Source organism: Anastrepha ludens, chromosome 6 (assembly GCF_028408465.1).
Source record: "Anastrepha ludens isolate Willacy chromosome 6, idAnaLude1.1, whole genome shotgun sequence".
Lineage (NCBI taxonomy): Eukaryota > Metazoa > Arthropoda > Insecta > Diptera > Tephritidae > Anastrepha > Anastrepha ludens.
Genome location: NC_071502.1, coordinates 50,528,646 through 50,551,052, shown reverse-complemented (window position 1 = coordinate 50,551,052; position 22,407 = coordinate 50,528,646). Strand labels below are relative to the sequence as shown.

Sequence of the window (22,407 nt, the reverse complement as noted above, 5' to 3'; positions counted from 1 at the left end):
GTTTTTATATCGTTGTTACTAATAGCAGTCACCCTTCGGCAGGCAATGGCTAGCCTCCGAGCGTATTTATGCCATGAAAAAGCTCCTCTTAAAAAATAATTTGCCCTTAGAAACTGTGGGTTCTTCCATTTGTAAAGCAGCATCAAGACGTACCTCACAAACAGGACGAGGAGCTCGGCTAAACACCTAATAAAAGACTAAGTGTAATTTTTTAGCTATTATCTTTTTACACTGATGGTTTAAACAGCTGACGCACGTTTCGTGTTTTGTTTCACTGTCAAACATCTTCAGTTTGGTCTATAATTTAACCATGAATCGTCTTACAAACGAGCAGCGCTTGCAAATCATTGAATTTTATTATAAAAATGCATGTTCTCTTAAAAAAGTTTATCACGCGCTTCTTCCATTTTATGGTCAGTTTAATCGACCCACTGAAACGGCTATACGAGCTATTGTGACTAAATTTAGAACCAAATTTACATTATTGGACATCAAACCACCAACACGCTTACGTAGAGTGTGAACTGAAGAAAATATCGCAGCTGTATTCGTCGCCGTTCGCAGCAATTGGGCCTCTGTTACTCAACAACGTGGAAAATTTTGGGAAAGGATTTAGGTGTGAAGCCTTTCAAAATACAGCTGGTGCCTGAATTGAAGCCGAACGACTTACCGCAACGCAGAATTTTTGGTGAATGGGCTTATGGAAAGTTGGCCGAAGATCCACTTTTTATCGAAAAATTGTGTTCAGCGACGAAGCTCATTTTTGGATCAATGGGTACGTAAATAAGCAGAATTGTCGATTTTGGAGTCAAGATCAGCTAGAAGAATTGAAAGAGTTACCAATGTATCCAGAAAAGGTCACAGTTTGGTGCGGTTTATGGGCTGGAGGTATCATTGGACCATACTTCTTCAAAGATGCTGCGAATCGTAACGTAACTGTGAATGGTGAGTGCTACCGTGAAATGATATCCAACTTTTGGCAAAAGGCAAAAGCTTGACTTGCTTGACATGTGGTTTCAGCAAGACGGTGCCGCATGCCATACAGCACGCGTAACAATGGACTTGTTGAGAGGCGAGTTCGGTGAACATTTTATTTCACGTTCGGGACCTGTCAATTGGAATGTTTTTCTTAATATTGGTGTTTCACCGAGATGCGAACCTACGTCCTTTCCCAATGGTAGTCACGCGCCAACTCATTCGGCTACGGTGGCCGCAAGCATATGAACAAATTTTGACCAATTGATTTGAAATTTGAGCAACAGCGAACCCTAATCATTTTTCGTGCCTGCAAGATCGCGAAGGTCTGCTTGAAAAACACTTCTAGTTTTCGGCAGTTTAAAGGAGACCGAAATATTTGCTGATTTAGAGAAAACCCCCGCTCCAATTCCAGATTCCATATTGGATCCGTCGGTGAAAACAGGACTACCTATGTCCATGCAGACTTTCCCTTCCCTTCAATTTTTTTTATTCCATTAATGATACATATAAGAAAAAAATCTGGGAGTGAAAAAATTGAGGAGTGTCTTTCAAAAATGACAAACATAAATTTTGTTCTCAAAAATGTATACAAAGAAAAAATGTTTCCAAAAAAATCTTTAAAAAATACACTATATTTTATCAAAAAGCAAAATATAAAAAAGAAATTATAAAAATAACCGAAAATATTCCACTTTAAAAAAATCTAAGCTAGAATTTTTAATATTGGAATATGGAGCCTCTTTTAGATTTTCATTTTTGGTTTGTCGCGCTGAAAAAAATGTCTAAATTATGTTATTCGTTTATTTATTATATTATTTATAATGTTTGGTTTTTTATTTATATTGATTTTTTCGTTATGCTTTTTTCATATTGCACCAGTACATAACTATTGTCGATTATTTGATGGTATATTAGAGACCATTTTGATGTTATAAAATTCGAAAAACTGATAAAATAAAACAGCTTTGACGGCAAAATTCCCGACATTTTTTATGAAATGGACTATAAAATGCTTTTGAGCTTGGTACTAGCATTGTCGAATTTTGAGCACTAGCCGAACACTAAGTCATCTAAAGTAGTAGTGCAACAATAACCGTTTAAACAGAAACATTACTTTTTACCTACCCACTTACACGAACGTTTGCGAGATACTGAGGGTAGATAAATAAAATTTAGATTGTTTTGTTGGTAGTTTGTGAGTTAATAAAAACTATTTACCGCTAACTCATTCTCCTGCCGTCTTAAATCAAATAGCTTAATGATAATTAAGGCATCACCACATCACCTGCACAAATCACTTAAGCATTTATGTACCACAATTTCATAATACACGTATCACCACATCACACAATACAGCCAAATTGTCTGAAGCCTTAAATTGGTTAGATTGTTTCAATGAAATGCACCTTAATAGTAATAAGAAAATACACCAGCAGCTAGGCAGCAGCTGTTTTGTGCGTTGGAAATTCCCAGTGTTATTTTATTATGCACAAACATGGACACATATGTATATACATATACATAGTGCATGTATGTGCAGGTGTTTTGAAGCGCCAACGCGCTGTTGCAACGGAAAATACAGCAACGCATTTTGATTGACAAAAATTTGGAGCAACCCGCTACATAAACACTAACAAAACCAAATTTGTAAAATGTATTACCGTAATTTAGGGAATATTATGTTGAATATTTATGCAACCGATAATGCGATCAACTAGTATGACCAAAGTAAATTGAAAATTTGTTTTTATTTAACACGGAGTCAAAAAAATTTAATAAGTTTTTCTAAATGAAAGCATTTCAATTTAAACAAGTTATTATATTTTGTATGGTAAAAGGGTTTTAGTCTTTAAGTTAGTACCACCAAATTGTTTTGTTTTGAAAATTAGTTCATTCTGCGGTTCATTTGTGTTGCACTTTTGTTAGTAGACAATGGCAAGTTCGTTGCTTAAGTCTTTTGTTCAACAGAACGCACGTGTCTTAAATTTGCGTGTTGAAAACCGCAAAGTGTTTTCGATTGTACGTATCACCAAGCGAATTGTTTTTAGAAAATATGGCAATGTTGCACAAAGGGTAGTAGGGTGGACCCAGGGGCTTTGTTACAACTTAAATAACCTTTTCTCTAATTCATATGATGATTCGAAGTTATTTAAGTATTTTAGACCTTGTCGTCGATTTTTCTGAAAATCAACAAAGGAAATGACAAACAAAAATTTTGTTCTCAAAATTTTGTTCTCAAAATTTTGTTCTCAAAATTTTTGAACAAAAATATAAAATTTTTTCCAAAGATAATCTTTAAAAAGTATGTTTTATCATAAAATATTAAAAAAATTATATAAAAAAACCGAATATATTCCACTTCAAATAATCTATGCCAAAATATTGAATAATGAATAGATATAAAAATTATTAATTGTACGGAAGCCTCTTTTAGATTTTCATTTTTTGTTTCTCCCGCTGATTTTTCTGAAAATCGGTTAGTTTGTAGGCTTAAGTAGGTATAATAAAAAGCAAACCGAAGAAATTTTAAAAAAGTTGATAAATTTCAAATTTATTCAATGTGAAATATTTTGGTATAGCGTTTTTTAGGTTATTTTTAAGTCTTTTATAAATTTTAAATTTTTTTTAGTTTAGGATAAAATATTTTTTTTGAAAAAATTTGTTTGTTAAAAAATTTTATTTTCTTTTTTAAGAAAAAAATTGTATATTAATTTTTGAGAAGAAAAAATTTGTTTATCAAAAAAATGACATTACTAGTTAAGTAATCCCTGAAAGTTTAATAGTAGAATTCCTTTACCTTTTCGAGTTATATTCAAATAAATACAGGAATTTAATAAAAATGTCCGCAAAAATGTGTCTGGAGCTAGGTGAATTCTATCTAGTGAAGAATTTCGGTATTAGTGTCACTCCACGTTCGACAATTTTTATTATTTACATGCGAGTTTACGACAAAATGGGCTTTGACTCGCAGAAAAATAGAGTTAAGCAAGGGATAGCGCACTTTCACCATCCGATGAATCCTCTGAAAAAATTGCGAGTGGACCGGCAAGTCGGCAGAGTTTATTTTGCTTATTTGCTTAAAAGAACAATAAACTGAAACTATAATCAGCAGTGAATGTTTACTGATACCCAGTTGAGTAGATAAAGTACCAGCCGAAAGACCTGAAATGACCTGTAAGACAGAAGCTACTTCAACACAGTGGAATTTTGGTAGTAATACCCTGCAGTATACATACATATATATGTATATAATTGGCGCGTACACCCTTTTTAGGTGTTTGGCCGACCTTCTCCTCCTATATGTGGTATGCGTCTTGATGTTGTTCCACAAATGGGGGGACCTACAGTTTCAAGCCGACTCCGAACGGCAGATATTTTTATGAGGAGATTTTTCAGGGCAGAAATACACTCGGAGGTTTGCCATTGCCTGCCGAGGGGCGACCGCTATTAGAAAAATATTTTTCTTAATTTGGTGTTTTCACCGAGATTCGAACCGACGTTCTCTCTGTGAATTCCGTATGGTAGTCACGCACCAACCCATTCGGCTAAGGCGGCCGCAGTATACATGCAAGCTCAAAAAAAACATTTACAATTTTGAATGATACGGGGTTACCCCTTTAAACTTGATTACGACGAAACTGCAAATTTTAGAATTACATTAAGCTACGCTCATAAAAATGACAAATCGTTGGTTTTTGGGGTGCCTGATTATATAAACAATGAAAGTTCCTCAAAATTCAAAATAAACCCGAAATAGTGGACAAAAAATCCAAACTTTTAGCTATGGTCTTTAATATCACCGCAGAGATGTTTGGTTCCTATCAGTGCCTGTTAAATTCAGACTCGGCAAAAGTGATCGCAAAACGTTTTTACTACAAGTTTTCTTAAAAAGTCGACGTACTAGAGACTTTGGCCTATACTTATAATTTTGGTTAACCCACTAGAGTCATTTTCAGCGCACGAAAATATGTATGAAATGCACGAAACAATGAAGATTTGTGTAATTAATACATATTTTTAAGTTATTTAAAAATTAATAATTGTTAAAAATTTTCAATATCAACATATCTATTAGACATTTGTTTATTTTTTAATTTAAGAATACTCAATTTATTATTAATAAATTCTTAATTACCAAATTGCTAATAACAATCTGACATACTGTGCCTACCATCTGCTCTTTGATAAACATTATCGGTTCATTTCCTCACTCAACTGTTCCACTCATTGACGCACTCATTTCAATACGACATCTTGTTCATTCATTTAGACTTCGTTACAAACCACTTTTCTACACTTATTTCTTGGCAACAAATGTTGATAGCGCTGTTGGCAGTGGCATAAAAGCATGGCAACATTTTAGCGCAACAGCAACTAAGCGCAACCAAAATTGGTAGCAACGGCTCATACCTACAGCAGCAATACCAAAACAAACATGGCAAACAACCGGCTAGGCAGACGGCAAGCGGCAAAGCCACCAAACGACCATCGAACCACACCACATCACCACATTAACTCGCTGCTACTGCCAGTTAAGCAGTCAATCAACAAACCAACTACGTGGGTAAGCAAACATCTGCAGCAGCAGCAGCTCCACCAACTCCAGCGTGCATAGGTTACTTACGTAGCGGCGCAAGGCTTTTCATATCTTCAGTTTGTTAACGAAACGCAAACGATGCAGACGCGTCTACACGGTAGCTGCGGTGAACAATCAAACAACTAAGTGTCTCACATAAATACTTTGGTGTAGAAATGGACTGGTTGCAAGTTTACATACAATTTTTAACTTGATTGGAAAACTGATTTTTTGTGCTTACTTTTAAAATTCAAGTATTTCTTACGGTGGCAACTGCTATTAATTAATTACCAAAAAACCAGTAAAAGTGACTTCCTCGTGCGCCTTTTAATAAAGTGTTTGCAATTTATAAAAAAATTTATTTTTTTCAATTAACATTCGAAATTGCTTTCGATTCTTCGTTACACCCAAAAACCAGTGGTGTATGTCCAAGTGGCTGCAAGCGGATTAGAAATCTGCAACTAAGCCAGTATTTCACCAATACCTCCAGCCACCCACCGCACCAATTTGCGCGCACGCTTGAAAGCCATTGACGTCTTACCTTGCATTTATTTACAATAATTTTCGCCAAATGCAGTTAGTGCAAAAACGTGAAAAGCATTCAACGATTGAAGCGCGGTGAAAATTATTTTCGTTTTATTGGCAACGGGGCGAAGCGTACGAACGTTTAGTGCGCTCAGTGAGCGTTTAAAAGTCTTCGCATTTCATTTAACAAAAGCCTTTCGCGAACTAATGTTTAGTAAAAGTGCTAGATTGCGTTTGATTGCTTAATTAATAATAGCAGCAGCAAAAAAAGTAGCAGAAATTAAACAAACAAATAAACCGCAAGCCGCTTGCAAATGGAACAAAAAGTTGGTGAAGAAGAAGAACTCCACTACTAAGTAATTAATGCGCGAAAAAGAAGGTAAAAGCGGTGAATAGTAACTGTAGAAAAATTTTAACAAAAGAGATAAAAATAGAAGAAAAAAATAAACACAACTTGCTAATGTAGGTGAAACTGAAAAGAAAATTGCGAAAAAATTGAATTTATTAGCAAAGGAAAAACGCAAATTCAACACGTGCGTGTATATGTTTGACGCAGGCGAGTGAAATTTTTAAAGAATCAAGTAAAAGTAATTAGTTGCAATAACTGAAAATTAGTGCAGCACTTGTGGTAGAATATTCTGAATATTAAATTTAATTACACATCCCGTGATTTTGTGACAACAACCAACTTCAACAACATTCATTCATTGAGGTATGTACAGACGTGAGAAGAAAAATTATTGCACACTTCATGAAGCAAAAAATAAAAAAAGGAAAAAATAATAAATTACAATTTCTTAAGTTCCACAGTTACCATTTTGGTATTTTTCTGCTTTATAACCAGGCCCATATATGTAATTATTAAATAGTACAACAACAAATTTTTTGTTTCGCGCAGGAAAGCAACCACTTAATTTCGAAAACACGAGTATATCAAAAGAAAGTCATTTTTGTAGTATGAAGTTGTGGTCCTGCATATCCCAGTTTTTTTTTTTTACAAGTGCCCAACTTCGGTCATACATATGTACCTTTATGTGTCATAGAAAAAGTATTTTCAGTCGATTTCCGATTGAAATGTTATGTCAATATTCCATAGTAAACCATTTCGCGAGGCTAACTTTTGTGTAATAGTTTAACCTCTAGCTTCCCTTTTACGGGTCAATTTACCCTTTTGTAAGAAAAGTCAGAAAATTTCTCTTAAATAGGACAATTTAAAACTAAAATTTTCAGCGAAAATATTTGTCAGAATCTTTAATTGGGGTAACCTTTAGACATTAAAGCCGTCAATATAAGCGTTTACTTGGAATTCACGAAAATTTTCCCCGAAGAATACATTGACAATTTTTCTTTTATTAAAATTATTATTTTTGTTTTTAAATATAGTTCATTCTATAGCACATAATAATCCAAGCTACAAACTTTGTGTAAGATTTATAAAAAATGGGCAAATCTTCATCAAAATTTTCAGCTTTCAACGAAGCAAACCAAGCACACTTGAACATATAGCTTTTAGCAAGAATTCTAACAAGGCATTGACTATACGCGTTTGTAACAGGATTTCTGTAAAAGCGGTAGATATAAGGCAACGATACAATTCACGCAACACTCCTTTTCCGAATGCTATGAACTTCAGATTTATGTGGAATCATTTCATGGAAGGCGCAGGCAGTTTCCTAATGGCTGATGTTTTCACAAATATATGACGAGGGTAGCAGGATTTGTTGTTAGTGGTCTGGGCGAATCTTCTTCGCAGCATTGCAGTAGACTTCTTAGACCTATAAAGGAGTGAGTGAGCTATTCATGTTCTTTCAAATAACGCGTTTTATTCTTGAAGAGAAGTAAATAAAGGACAGTAGGTCTTGCTCACCGGCATTAATAGATTTGAAGATATGTGTTTTCTTTACTCTGGCCTTACCATGGTTTGATTCGGCAAATGGGAAAATGACCCAAGGTTAACTAGTTTTTAGTTTAGTCTAGTTTATACTTGACATTGAAAGGAGTAGAAATCTTGGGGCTTGCGCTTCACAGAAAAACAAAGTGTCAGAAATTCTTTTTCTTGACGATAAGATATGTCAAATTTGTGTGCTCTTGAATATCTCAATGCAAATTTTGCTCCTAATGAAGGCAACTTTTCGGTTGACTTCTGATTTAAGAAAAATTTGGCTTAGAGTTTTGATTCCCTTTAGTTTCTGTCCTCTCATGCCATGGCTATTAAAATTCCTAAATAAAAGGTCTCAGCAAGAATGGATGTTGCTGCCTTTAGCGAAAAGGATTTTCTTCATTTTTTCATTGAAATGTATTCTAAAATATTCACAATTAAGACTTAGCACCAAAGTTTTCACTTTTTTTTCAAATTAAAACTTATTTTATTGATTTAAGCTTTTTACACATCAAATACAAAAACAAAAATTTTAATCATAAATTCAGCGGACTGCTTGCCTGAAGTTAAGCTTATTAAAAACAGTCAACACAATATCTCAAGGTAAGAGAATCTGAAACAAAAAATATTTGTTAGTAAGGAATAGACTCTAACATTAACTACGAAGGCAAAAATCCGAAGTAAAATTGAAAATGGTGGGCTTGAAAGTTTCGAAACTTTTTTAACCTAAAATTCTTTAGAAAAGGGTTAACTATTAATTAATAATTATGATCATATAATATTTTATGTTACATAGACCTACGTGCAGAATAGCTCGATCGGATTAATTGATTTTTTTTAATCGCGTCAACCAGCTGGTGAAATATTCTGTCGAGAAAAACGCGTTCAAAGTGTTTGAGATGCTTATTTACTTTAAGCTGGCTTTTCTAAATTTATTTTGATACTAATCTCTGAGTTACTTTGTTCTTGTCTCCAAGTTCCCGATAAGCTAATGGCTGGAAATGTTCAGTAAAGCTCAATTTGAAAACATGAAGTCTAGACTCACAATTGTTGTTGGCGAATATAGCTGAATTGACGGTCCTTGACCGAATATAAATCCAAGTCGTTCGGGTAACGTAGAACCACCTTGTATTTCTCAAATTGGGGAATTCCGTTTTTGCATTTTCATTTTATTTCGATTTTTTACATTTTGTTTACATCTCACATTATATTCTTGTATTGAAGTAAAAGTTAGTGAAACTGGATTTTTACAATTTTTATGCTTCTCCAAGCCTTTTATTTATACTTTTACTTGTTAATTTGGGATGGCAAGCTAATACTGGGTTGCCCATATTCGACGGACCCATGTGTTTTTTTTTTAATCAAAGAAAAACACAATTTTTTTTTTTGTTGACGATAATAATCATTTTATTTGGTTCAAGTAGATTTGTTGACATCACTTTTTGAATATGATATCTCTCAAATGGCCACCTTGAGCCTGTACGGCGTATTGTGCCCATTTTGCAGCATTTTCCATAGTTCTAGCTAACATTTCGGCTGGAATAGCGGCTATTTCCTCACGGGAGTTGTTCTTGAGCTCTACTATGCTCTTCTATGGTCTTCTATTGGTTTATTAACATAAACCTTTGATTTTAAATATCCCCACAAGAAGAAGTCAGGTGGCGTTAAATCGGGCGAACGCGGTGGCCAGTCAAAATCGCCATTTTTCAACATCAAACGGCGAGGAAAAAATTTCTTAAAAAAATCGATTGTGGTACGAGCTGTGTGTGGTGGAGCGCCGTCTTGTTGAAACCAGAACTGCCTCATACGCTTTCGACGAATAATTGGCATCACAAAAGTGGTTATCATATCGCGATAACGCTCCTGATTGACGGTAACAGCTTGACCATCTTCATTTTTGAAGAAAAACGGTCCAATAATCGTTTTCGCACTAACGCCGCACCAAACAGTGACTTTTTCGTCGTAAAGAGGTACCTCTTGAATTTCGTGAGGATTTTCAGTGGCGTAAATACGGCAATTTTGCTTGTTTACCGTCCCATTCAAAAGGAAATGAGCCTCATCGGGCATGATGATTTTGTTCTTCTTCTTCTTCTTTTGACTTCTTTTGAATGTAAATTTCAACAATTTGGGAGCGCTCGCGTGGCGTGTAATTTTCCATGGTAAAAATCTGCTTGGACTGACGCTTTCAACGCGGAATGTCAGACGCGATCTGGCGTCTCTGTCAAAAGATACAGGGTTGCCAGTTGGGTCTGTCGAATATGGGCAACCCTGTATATACAGACCACAGGTGCCGCGAATTTGTGTCAACTTCAACACAAAAACAGTATATTTACCATATAAAATGAATAAAATTTAAAGTCAAATATAGATCTTTACAAAAATTGAGGCCTCGCACTCTCCTCGGATGCCGATCGAATTTTAAGGTAGGAAGATGTGAATTTAAGAAAGAAAATTCCAAAGAATTTCAGGATCTCGAATTATCTATTTTTAAATCTCAAACCTTCGATAATCGCAAAACTATGCGGAATTGAATGCTTTAATATTCCTGCATTAGATATACAACCTACTCGAAGATGTTTTAAGTTTTGCAAATGGCATCAGAGACATTTGCCACTGGTCAACTAGACAGCTGCAGCATGCAAGCAGACAAGCAATGGTGGGTGTAAAGGTCGAAATAAAGATTTACGTCGCTCAGCAATCAGTTTTTACTTAGTAAAAAAATGTTTGAAAAACAAAATTAGGTGATTAATTTTGCGCCACCTTGTACAATATGTCGTGTAGATGTATAAAATTCGATTTTGTATGGGCTTACTTAAATAATGAGCCTTATTTTTATACAAGAATAATGAATATTAAAACACGCAAGGAAAACAGTCAAAACTGGTTGAAAGGTGATATGGTTTTTTTGCTGTGTAAAAGAAAAAAAGACACTTTGAAATAAGCCCACATATTTCGTTAAAAATTAAAAACTTAATAAATTTAAATGAAATAAAAACCTTTTTCTAAAAATTTCAAATTAAAAATAATCACTAAATTCATGCTATTTTTTATCTTAAATCTACCGCTGAAATGGCATTTTCTAAATCTACTATTTTATGCTGGGATACTGATTTTTTAACCTAAGTTTCGTACAAACTCTGTCGCAGCTAAATTCTTGGTTGTTTACAAGAGTGAATTACTAAAATCAGTTTACGCTTTCTTCGTCAAATACCTATTTATACATACATACATACGTACACATTTATAATTTTTTTTCTTTTTGATGTTTTAAAAGCGAAAGTGAGAAATAAATAATGTGACTGATAGGAATTAAAGCGTAGAAACAACAGCCGTGGTTAATAGTAGATGCTTACATATGCACATGTGTACAATACATACATATGTATATCTATGTATATTTTCCGCATAAATATGCATAATGCATAAATATGTTGGTTCGCATTCCAAGAAGATTGGCGTAAGTGCCAAGGTTTGTAGTCACTCCTAAAGAGCATCCAAAGCAATCTTGATTTAGTGGGCATTTACATATTTTATTTGACTTGGCTAAACGTCGAAAGTCTACAAAATGCTTGCTCGCTAAATGCATAGCTACCGAAAATAAAAATATAATAACAAAGCTCAATGCAAATAGCGAAAGCGTAGAAATGTAAATGAGTTAAGGATGCAAAGGGAAAACTCATTTCTTTTGGCCAGAGAAAATGCAACAATTTTATTTATTACTTCTTTTTCGAAATAAGATTTCCACCTAAACCATTTACTTCACACTTATCAATCCGTGACACTTTACTTTCATTGCCAATAAAACTTTTGGAAGCAAAACACAAAAAACGAAAAAAGAAATTATAAATAAATAAATGTCAATAAAAGCGAAAATCAGGCAAGAATCTGATATGTTTATTGGCACACCATACCATGGCAAAATATAAACTCACAACAACAATTATGCACAATGTCACTTTTACCATTTCATTTCTTTCGCAATTTTCATATTATTAACTGCTTTCATTTTTCAATTGATAATTTAAAATAATTATTTACCTAATAAATATGCTATAAACAATTTAATTTCTTTTCATTGAACGCACAATAAAAAGTGAATAAACGTTGATGCATCCACACATGCACACATACATACGTATGTACTTAGACACATATGGAAGCTATCAAAAACTTAAATCGCGCAATCGCCACTACAATCAAAGGCAGTGGCTAGTATGTGTGCACATGTTTATATAGATGTGTATGTATGAAGTTCGTCGCACATTGATCGATAATGCAAACGGTGAAGAGTATTTGAAGATAAAAGCGAAATAATTTCGTATTTATGTACTTGCACTTACGTGTTTACGACAGCAAAATGTCACCGGCACGCACAAACTTTTATGACTGTATGAGCGTGCATGTGTGTGTACGTCTTTTCCCCCACACATACATGTGCGCAAACATTTAAGTAATACTTTTAAATACTTTCTAATTACAACAAAATTTATGGCAATAACGATGAGACCGTCAAGTGAAGTGCAGTCAATAGCGTGCAACACACACACAAGCACTTGCAGCAGCAGTCGCGTAGACATTTTTTAAACATTGAAATGCCCAAAGAAGAGTAGTAGGAGAAATGTGCCAATGAATGTGCTGTGAAAATACATACAAAAAAAATTAATATAATTTTCCAAAGTATTTTACAACAAAAATATGTAGAAAAGTAATGATTGGAGAATTATTAACGTGTTACTCGTTTGCTGGCACAGTCTACCTAATACTCCGTAAAAAAGCAAAATTTTTGAGATATACAAAAATCTCGCCGTCGTAGCCGAATGCGATGGTGCGTAACTACCATTCGATAGTGCGTAGGTTCGGATCTCCGTGCATGAAACACCAAAATGATAGAAAGTTTTTTCTAATACCGGTCGCCCCTCGGCAGGCAATGGCAAACCTCCGAGTGTATTTCTGCCATGGAAAAGCTCCTCATAAAAAATATCTGCCGTACGGAGTCGGCTTTAAGCTGTAGGTACCTCCGCACGTTACATATTAACTAGAACTTTTCAGGTATGCCATTGTTTTTTTGGTTAGAGTGGTGATTCATCTAGAATCCGACTAGCGCTTCCGCACCATTTTGTTGCCACATCCTCGTTAGCAACTTGTTTAACAGTTATTTACAGCAAGACTATATCCAGTCTATGCGGTTTAGGAACCTTATTAAGCTGTTGACGTCTAAGCCAGACAGTTGCTCGAGACTCTCGAACAGCGGCTTGCCCAGAGTTAACGTTCTGTCCTTCCATATGGCAGGGCATTCAAAAAAGAAATGGAAGATTGTTTCCTTTTTCTCTGGTTGTTTAGAACTATGACAGTAAGTGTTATGAGGGATGCCCATTTTGGCGGTTTGTTCTTTGATAGGCCAGTTATGACTGCCGTTAGTCTACAGGCGTCCCGTCGTTTCATGTTTATCAATGTCAACGATTGCTTGAGATGGGCCATAATGTACTGCTGATTTTGCATTTCGTCTAGCCCCTCCATCAACAATCTGCGCTTCAAAGCTATGGTGTAAATACCGGTACTGCAAAAACGTTATTCATGGCAGATCCCAATCTTGCCAGTTCATCGGCCTTTTCGTTACCTTCTATGTTCCGATGTCCCGGGACCCAAATTAAGGTTACTTTATGGTTTTCACTAAAGGTGGCGAGGCTATTCCTACTTTGCTCCACCACTTTAGAGGTTATTGTAGCCGAGTCCAGTGCCTGGATTGCAGCTTGGGTATCCCAAAGAATAGCGATATTGCCCTTAAAAGAGAAATCTGCGATTAGTACCCTACAGGCTTCCTCAATTGCTAGTACTTCCGCCTGGAAGACACTGCATTAGGGAGACGCACAGATTTTTCAATTCCAAGTCTATAAGAATATATACCAGCTCCAACACCACAATCCATTTCACTGCCATCTGTACAGACTGTAGTGTCGAAGTTGTTTAGAGAGAATCCCTTATTCCATTCTTCCTAAGATGGTAAGAGAGTGGCAAAATTCCTATTGAAAGTTACCGTCGGGACGATGTAGTCAGTCCTCACCGAGATTAACTGGGCTTGTCGCAATAATAGACTAGCGTGACCATAAGTTTTTTCTTTCCAGCAACCCGCCTTCTGAGCCATATTTTTATGAAAATTGGAGGTCAGTTTATAATCTTGCAGAGGCATGTAAAGGGTTTCCCAATAGCAGGTGTTATGAATGAATGGATTGCGCTATCGAGAAATGCTTAACGATTTTTTGTAGCCGGAATTGGATGGTATTGATCTGGATAACGTTTATTTTCAACAAGATGGCGCTACGTGCCACAGAAGCAACGAAATCATAGATCTTTTACAGGAAAAGTTTCTGGACCGTGTTATCTCTCGAAGAGGTGATCCCAATTGGCCACCGAGATCTTGTGATTTAACACCTTGTGATTTTTTTCTTTGGGACCATGTGAAAGAGAAGGTCTACGTCAACAGCCCAGCCCTAACAGCGTATCTAATAATATTGTATTTATTTCGAATATCCCAATTACCATAATTTAAAAAGAATTGCCTATCTACTTCTGTAGGTTACTGGAACTTTCGCTGAGCTTTTGCAAAATCTTTAATCTTTTTTTAAAAACGCATGTTTATATTTTCTCCAAATGGGCAGGTGGGGTGAAATACATTTAACTTCATTAAATCCGTATCCACCAATTTCTCTACAAATTCTATAAAAGAAAGCTTAAGAGCGTGATAAATTTCACAAAAGTGTCCTGAGTTTTGTGAACGCCATGTGACAAAAACTGTTCAACTATTCTTCTCTTAATTTCATTACTGACTGATTAGCTAAGCGAGAGTGTGGTTGGGTAGGCATAGAAAGAGAGAAGCTGACTTAGTAGGATGCTGCATGTGACAATTATATCTTTATTACGTGGATTTATTGAGCAATGAAAATGATTGAGAGGTTGAATGGGGTTTGATGCGATCGGCTGGCAGTCTGGTTCTAACAAGGTTAATCAAAGCGACTTGTAGTCACTTCTATAACTAGTCAAAACGCCTTTACCAGCACATTAGCATTATTAGTTATTATTGTTTTGTAAAAGAAAATAAAGCAAGTTTAATTAAAAAACCTTAGCAGTACTTTACTTTTTTCGGTTGAAACTAATTAATTTGGTAGAAATTTTTATATTCGTTCTTAAAAGTTCAAAAACAAAAACAATTTCTTTCCTTTTTCCCAAACAACGCTCCATTACCTCTTTTCTTCCTGCCTGTTTGACATGGCTCGGGCTTTCAGTTGTTCACACGCACCATTTCATTTCTAATAAAGTATTAAGTACTGCTTTAACTTAAACACGTCCGTACATGCCCATATACAATAGATGAATGTATGTGTACAAACACTCCCCTATTTGCTTGGCACTGTCAAAGTGACGGACGTGCCAATATGATTTCCAATGAAAGTGAAAACGAACTAAACGCACAGAAAAATAACAAAACTAAAGGTAATCCATAGAGCTAACAAAATTATTTATGGGCAACAAAAAAAAGTAAATATTGAAAATAAGTGCGTGCGCTTGCACAATTCTTCAATTGCAGATTCACTTTCGTTTTTGTTTGACTTGAATTTTGAACTTTTTTCTTTAAATTTTTTATTTTTACACACTTCCCTGACAGCGCCCTATTTATGTATTAGTTTATTAAGCTTTTGCCCATTAGCGAGGTTGTCGCCTTTTTTTGTTGTTGCTGAATGATTTGCTTAATTCATTTTCTAATATTTGCCATGCCAGACCAACATCCGGTTGTGGTTAGGATTTTCCGCCTTTTTTTAAGGTAATTGGAAAAAAATTTTAATTTTAATTGTAAAGTCATTTCCAAGCACTTTATTCTATATTTGGATTTTTTTTTTGTCTTCAAATACATATATCAGTCAGCTAGCAAGCGTAGCAGCAAACAAAAGACTTTAGGCACATACCCGCCGTTGGCATTTGGTTGACTGACTGGGAAGGTTGCTTCTCAGACACTGAGTTGGCGTACAGACGCAAAATAATGGAAGAATGGTAAAAATAGTTGGCGGCATACTAATTTATGTAATAATAAAGTAGTTGAGTGGCAAGGTGAAGCTCAACAGTTGGCAAAACTAATAAGAATTAGAATAGCAAAGAATAAATTTTTTACAAATAAAGAGTTCAGAATTCTCATATTTATAATAAATGTGTTAGCAAGAACCAAAGCGGATGCACTTTTTTACAGTTAATAGTTTCATATATAAAGAAGCCCATACCTAGGCTGGTGAATTCCAGGAACTGTGGCTTTCGTTGAGCGCACTCAAGGAAATTGAGCGATGGATGATTCTACAATATCTCATTCTGAACAGCGCTCACGACAATATACCCAAGTATTCATCATTGAAAGCACACTGCCGAATTGAGGAATTCGCTAAGAATTGATTCGTCATCTTCCAATCAATCTCCAGATCTGACTCTTAGTGATTATTATTTATTTCCAAACTCGAATAGATCTCTACGGAAAAATACAATTTCAATTTATGTGCTGAAATCATCGAAGAAATAGATGACTATTTTGAAGAGCGCAACAAAATTAACATATTTTTGTATTGTAGTTTTTTCACTGATACGACAAAGCCAAAATTTTATAGAGGGTCCCAATTTTTCATCCTATGAACATATTATAATTTTGTATTACTATATTTTTCTCTCAAAGCAGTACAAAAGAAAATTGCAGTGATGCGCATTTTTTAAACGGTGCGGCCGGATCAACAGCACTTGCAGTTTATAATTTAAGTCATATAAACAAAAAATGTTCGCCTATACATAACACATACCGATGATCAAGATAAAATATATGCTATATTTTCACCAGTTTGGACTACTTTTACTTCATTTTCTAATTTTAATTCGCTCAAGCCAAAATAGGCTGCATTCCTTCTTTAAAGCAACTACGCTCTGTCAGAGGAAAGATTATCAAAAATCAAAGATAATTTTTAGCCACCTCAAGCGTGCACTACATTTTATTGTACTAAAATTTGATGGGCTATAAATCGTTGTCCCAACTTTTTTCTAGAAATTTTTGATTAAAATATATATAAATCTTGAACAAGGCTTGAAACTTGGATTTATAAGATATTTATTGAAGAAATAATTATTGTTTTATAAAAAATTTATGAAAATTACAAGAACAGAAGAAGAGTGGATTTTTAACCTTATTGATAGTCATTAGAGATCCGAAAAAATTTCCAAAATTTTGCGTGGTACGCTTTGACGATGGTAATTAATTAATGCGTTTTCTGAAGTTAATCAAACACTTAAAATTAAAAAAAAATAACAAATTTAAAACTTTTAAAATTTTCCAAAAAAAAAAAAATTCTTAATTAGTAAAATGTTTGTTTGCTTGTTTCACAAATTTGAAATAAAAATGCATTGTGAGAGATATACAAATTTTTTTTCTGGAAGGTAGGTAGGTACCATATAGTGGTAGTCGGTTGACAAACCTATGCCTGCTGTAGGCCCATTGTGATACCACCAGGGCTGTCCCCTCTCCTCATTCTACATTGTCCTCATTGAACCAACATGTGGCCTTAATACGTATGTAACAAGACTTGTTAATTTTATATTGGCTACTTCTTCCAAGTTATTCAGGGAACTTTTTCGTAAAATATTGAACCTTCTTCTATCCAGAGCCATACCCCCGCATAGAAAGTGTTCTATATTATCTTCTTCTTCAATATCGTAACAGCTTCTGCAATAGTCGTTATAGGGCGCTCTCAGTCTACTGGCACGCCTGCCAATCAGACAATGCCCTGTTAAGACCCCGGGAAGATTTCTCATGGTTTTCCTTAGTTTCAACAATCGATTTGTGCGGCCCATGCTCCATTCCGGCCACGTCATTCTACTAGTTGCACAGGTCAGGGACTGAGACCATAGCCTGTTGGCAGCACTGATAGTGTGTCTATCTATAAGCATCCTACAAGCTGCTAAAGGTAAGTTGCTGGAAAACCGTTATTTAATACTTGAAGGGAATTCATTCAAGCCACTCTTCAATTTTCTATGCGATCATTGGGTGACGAAATATCGGTGATTGAAGAAAAGATTATCCTTTACAATTCACAGTCCGATATCTCAGTGAGAAGTTTACACAAAACGAATTAAAAGCTGGGTAAACGACTTAACCGCTACTTACAGTAGATTAGTCGAAAAAAACTGCTCATAGTCGTTGAAAACAAAAATAAAAAAAATTAAAAAGTTTACAATTTTACTTCACTCTAATTTTAGAGTTGCTAAACAAATGTTTTACAAAAAATGTTAATACTAGAGATTTAAAGTTCGAAATTGCTTTTTTATTTCACACTAGGCTAGGTTAGGTTTGGCAGCCGCATCACACATAGAGACAACGATGCCACTTAGAACACGAAATGGATCCGTTGTGAGCCGCGGGGGCTGGGCTACATTTCCCTCTCCATATTGAACCATCCTCAGCTTTTGACAAGCCGTAAAAGGTTGTTGATACCTTAAAAAATAAAATAAATAAATAATTGACGCGTACACTTCTGTTAGGTGTTTGGCCAAGCTCCTGCTCCTATTTGTGGTGTGCGTCTTGATAATGTTCCACAATTGGAGGGACCTACAGTTTCAAGCCGACTCCGAAATGGCAGAAATACACTCGGAGGTTTGCCATTGCCTGCCGAGGGGCGACCGCTATTAGAAAAGTGTTTTTATTAATTTTGCTTTCACCGAGATTCGAACCAACGACCTCTCTGTGAATTCCGAATGGTAATCACGCGCCAACCCATTCGGCTACGGCGGCTGCCTTAAGTGTATAGATTATCTATAACCCAGCACAAAATTATACGATATTGCTTTGCCATCTCATTTAGAGATTGGCGACAACGTAAGACACTCCTTGATGTTGTTTGGAATGCATCCAGGGCTCGTAGGGTAGCTTGTTGTTGTTAATTTCCGCTTGAAACACACTACAGTGATCCGGGTGTTTAAAGGATTCACTAATAGAAAGCTCATCGCAAAATAACCCTGATCCTACACCGGTGTCCATTTTATATCCGTCCGTGTAGATCCTAACGGGTGTGTTGGGTGTTGGATCTTCTTCAAGCCATTCCAGTCTAGAAGGGATTTTCATTAGGAAATTCCTTTCGAAGCAAAGAAAGGGAGAGTGATAATCGCAGTCACTGGGTATATCCGTGTAGGAGTCTAAGATGGTCGAATGTCCATTTGTGACAGTCCTCCATTATGAGCTCGCTTTGAGCCTTAAAGGCCGCTGAGTATTTGCAGAAGATATCTAGGGGTGGCAGATGGTGCATGATGTCCAAAGCCATGGATGGCGTGGTTTTCATTACGCCACATATTGCTAATTCCGCTGATCTCTGCACCTTATTCCATAAATAAGAATAGGTTTTTTTTCTACATAGCACACCACCAGACAAAATTTCCATATAGAAGTATGGGTCTGACGGCAGCAGTATAAAACCAATGAGCACCCTTAAGCTTAACTCCCCAGGTCTTACCTAAAGCTCTCTTACAGGCATAAAAAGCTAGGTTCGCTTTCCTATGTTTAGTCCCAAGTACTTGGTTTCTTCCTAAATCACAAGAGCTTCCCCCTTGAGCATAATTGAACTTAGCTGAGGAATTCTGTGTTTCCTAGTGAATACTCGTATGAGTTGTGTTTTGTCTGGGTTGACTCCTAGACCACACTTTTCAGCCAACCTAGAAAGTATATCTAGAGCATTTTGTATTAGGTCTCTTAATGTAAATACAAATTTACTAAAAACAGCAATAACAACATCATCGACGTAAGCTATCTCCTTACAGCTCACAGATTCCAGTATTAACAGAAGTTTATTTACAACTGCGTTCCATAAAAACGGTGAGAGGACTCCACCTTGCGGTGTACCTCTACTTACCGATCTCCTGAGCACCGAAGCCTACCAAGCCCGGTTCCACCCCAAGATAAGTGAGTGCTGCATTTTAATTTTTTTTTTGTTTTTCGATCCATTAATTTTTTTCGCTAATGTACTTTTAGTATGTCATTTCAAAGCATTAAAGCATAGTTTCAACAAATCCTGAACATTTAATTTTTTATTTTATTTCAATAGCAGCGTAGCTTCTTATGGATTTGGAAAGTATGCCGAACAATAAAAAACAATTGTCAGAAAAAAAAAAAAATTTTCCTTTCCATGCTCGGTACATTTCATTAAATGCAGAATTCATCTAAATAAAAGAAATTCGCTGAGAAGTGTAGAAAATTCCACACAGATAGCGGCCTTGAGCTACTCACGAATCATTTCGATTAGTCTGGCTAAGGCGCTGTGTAGCCGCCCAGTCAGGCTATGAGTAATTTGTAAGCACACATTTTTCAAACAAATTCAATACTTATTTCTTCAATGCCATTTGACTGCACTACAAAACTTCTGTGTTCGCGATTATTCGAAATATAATATAAATATATGTTTGCATGTATTTGCTTAAACGCTACATTTATTTCAACATACAAAGACGTTTGGCAAGAGTTTTGAAGAAACTAAATATATAGGACATTAGGGTGCCTCACCAGTAAAAAATTGTTTCTTCTTCACCGGTCTCATTAAATTTATTATATTTTAAAACTTTCACCAAACTATTTTGGAAAAATATTTGGACCGATGTGAAAGTTCCTCCACAAAGCCAATCTTTTTAGAAATAAATTTATTTTTTAATATTTTTTCCAAGAAATGAACTCAGTTGAAAGATGATATTCTATCAATGTTATTCAAATAATGGAATTCTCAATGGTACTTTCAAATCGGTACAGCTTAGGTAAATTTATACATTTTTCTGAAAAATATTAACAGAAGTCTTAAAATATAATAAATTCCGATTTGAAAAGGAGTTTTTATTTTTTTTTTTTACACAGAGTAAAGCACCCTAATGTACAAGTTTAGCTCTATATACCATCAATTAAAAAAAATGCACAACTGCACTGCACGACAACACTTTGTGCAGCTGAAATAACTGAACATTTTAGTGCAAAGCTATTGCAGCAACAATTCACCAGCCACAGTTGAAACAAGCAATACTTCTGTCAGAGTTGTCGTTATTGTTATGGCTGCTGTTGTAGTTAAGCGTTAAGCGCTCATGTATGGTCGTGGTGAGATTTTTGCAATGCATAATTGCTGCAACACTGCTAACTGCCAGTCAGGAGGCGATGGCTAACAGTGTGCCGACGACAGCTAGCACCGGCCAGTTAAAATATACACACATTCTTGCAGTGATATGTTTGCCAAAGATCTCACAAGAGTGCAACTGTCGTAGCCACTAGAAAGATATTGCTTTATATGAAAGTTTATATATATGTAGGTACGAATGTGCTTTAAAATCTTAAAATGTTTGTAAGAGATACACGCGTGCAAATGGAACATTCTCTTTTGAACTGAACAGAGTTAGGTAAGGGAATAATTTAAAATAATTTAAATTTCATAAATTAATCTATATACTGAGGGTCCATAACTCTTTCTCCAAAAAAACTATAAAAAAATATCGCAAATAAAATAAGAAACCAAAAACTATGAGTTGACACATTTTTGCATGTACCGCACTTTATTGTCGAAGAACTAATGCGTCCTTCGAGCGTAACAGCCACTACTCAGTTTCACCAATTTCATATGCCGAGAGTGTGACGCCAGCTCCAAGTGGCAATACAAAATATCAATCGTGGAATTAGTAGAGGTAGTAAGAACTTTTTTTTTTTATTTTATAAGAGCGTACAATTGCTAGCGTATGCCGATGATATTGATACCATCGGCCTTAACAACCGCGCTGTTAGTTCTGCCTTCTCCAAACTGGATAAAGAGGCAAAGCGAATGGGTTTGGTGGTGAACGAGGACAAAACTAAGTAGCTCCTGTCTTCAAACAAACAGTCGGCGCATTCGCGTATCGGCACCCACGTCACTGTTGACAGTTATAATTTCGAGGTTGTAAAAGACTTCGTTTATTTAGGAACCAGCATTAACACCGATAACAATGTCAGCCTTGAAATCCAACGTAGAATCTCTCTTGCTAACAAGTGCTACTTTGGACTAAGTAGGCAACTGAGCAGTAAAGTCCTCTCTCGACGAACAAAACTAACACTCTACAAGACTCTCATCATGCCCGTCCTAACGTATGGCGCAGAAGCTTGGACGATGACAACATCCGATGAAGCGACGGTTGGAGTGTTCGAGAGAAAGATTCTGCGTAAGATTTTTGGACCTTTGCACGTTGGCAACGGCGAATATCGCAGACGATGGAACGATGAGCTGTATGAGCTTTACGACGACATAGACATAGCGCAGCGAATAAAGATCCAGCGGCTTCGTTGGCTGGGTCATGTCGTCCGAATGGATACAAACGCTCCGGCTTTGAAAGTATTCGATGCGGTACCAGCTGGTGGTAGCAGAGGAAGACCTCCTCTGCGTTG

The 22,407-nt window shown here is 35.8% G+C and overlaps 1 protein-coding gene across 1 annotated transcript in view; it reads left to right on the top strand.

The window, feature by feature from the left end:
- The first annotated feature begins 5,646 nt into the window (after positions 1-5,646).
- LOC128867597 (mucin-2) overlaps positions 5,647-22,407 on the top strand; it is a 76,833-nt gene continuing 60,072 nt past the window's right edge. Inside the window, exon 1 of the mRNA XM_054108982.1 lies at positions 5,647-6,791. The gene's annotated coding sequence lies outside the window, so the exon portion shown is untranslated. The remainder of the gene's footprint in view (positions 6,792-22,407) is intronic.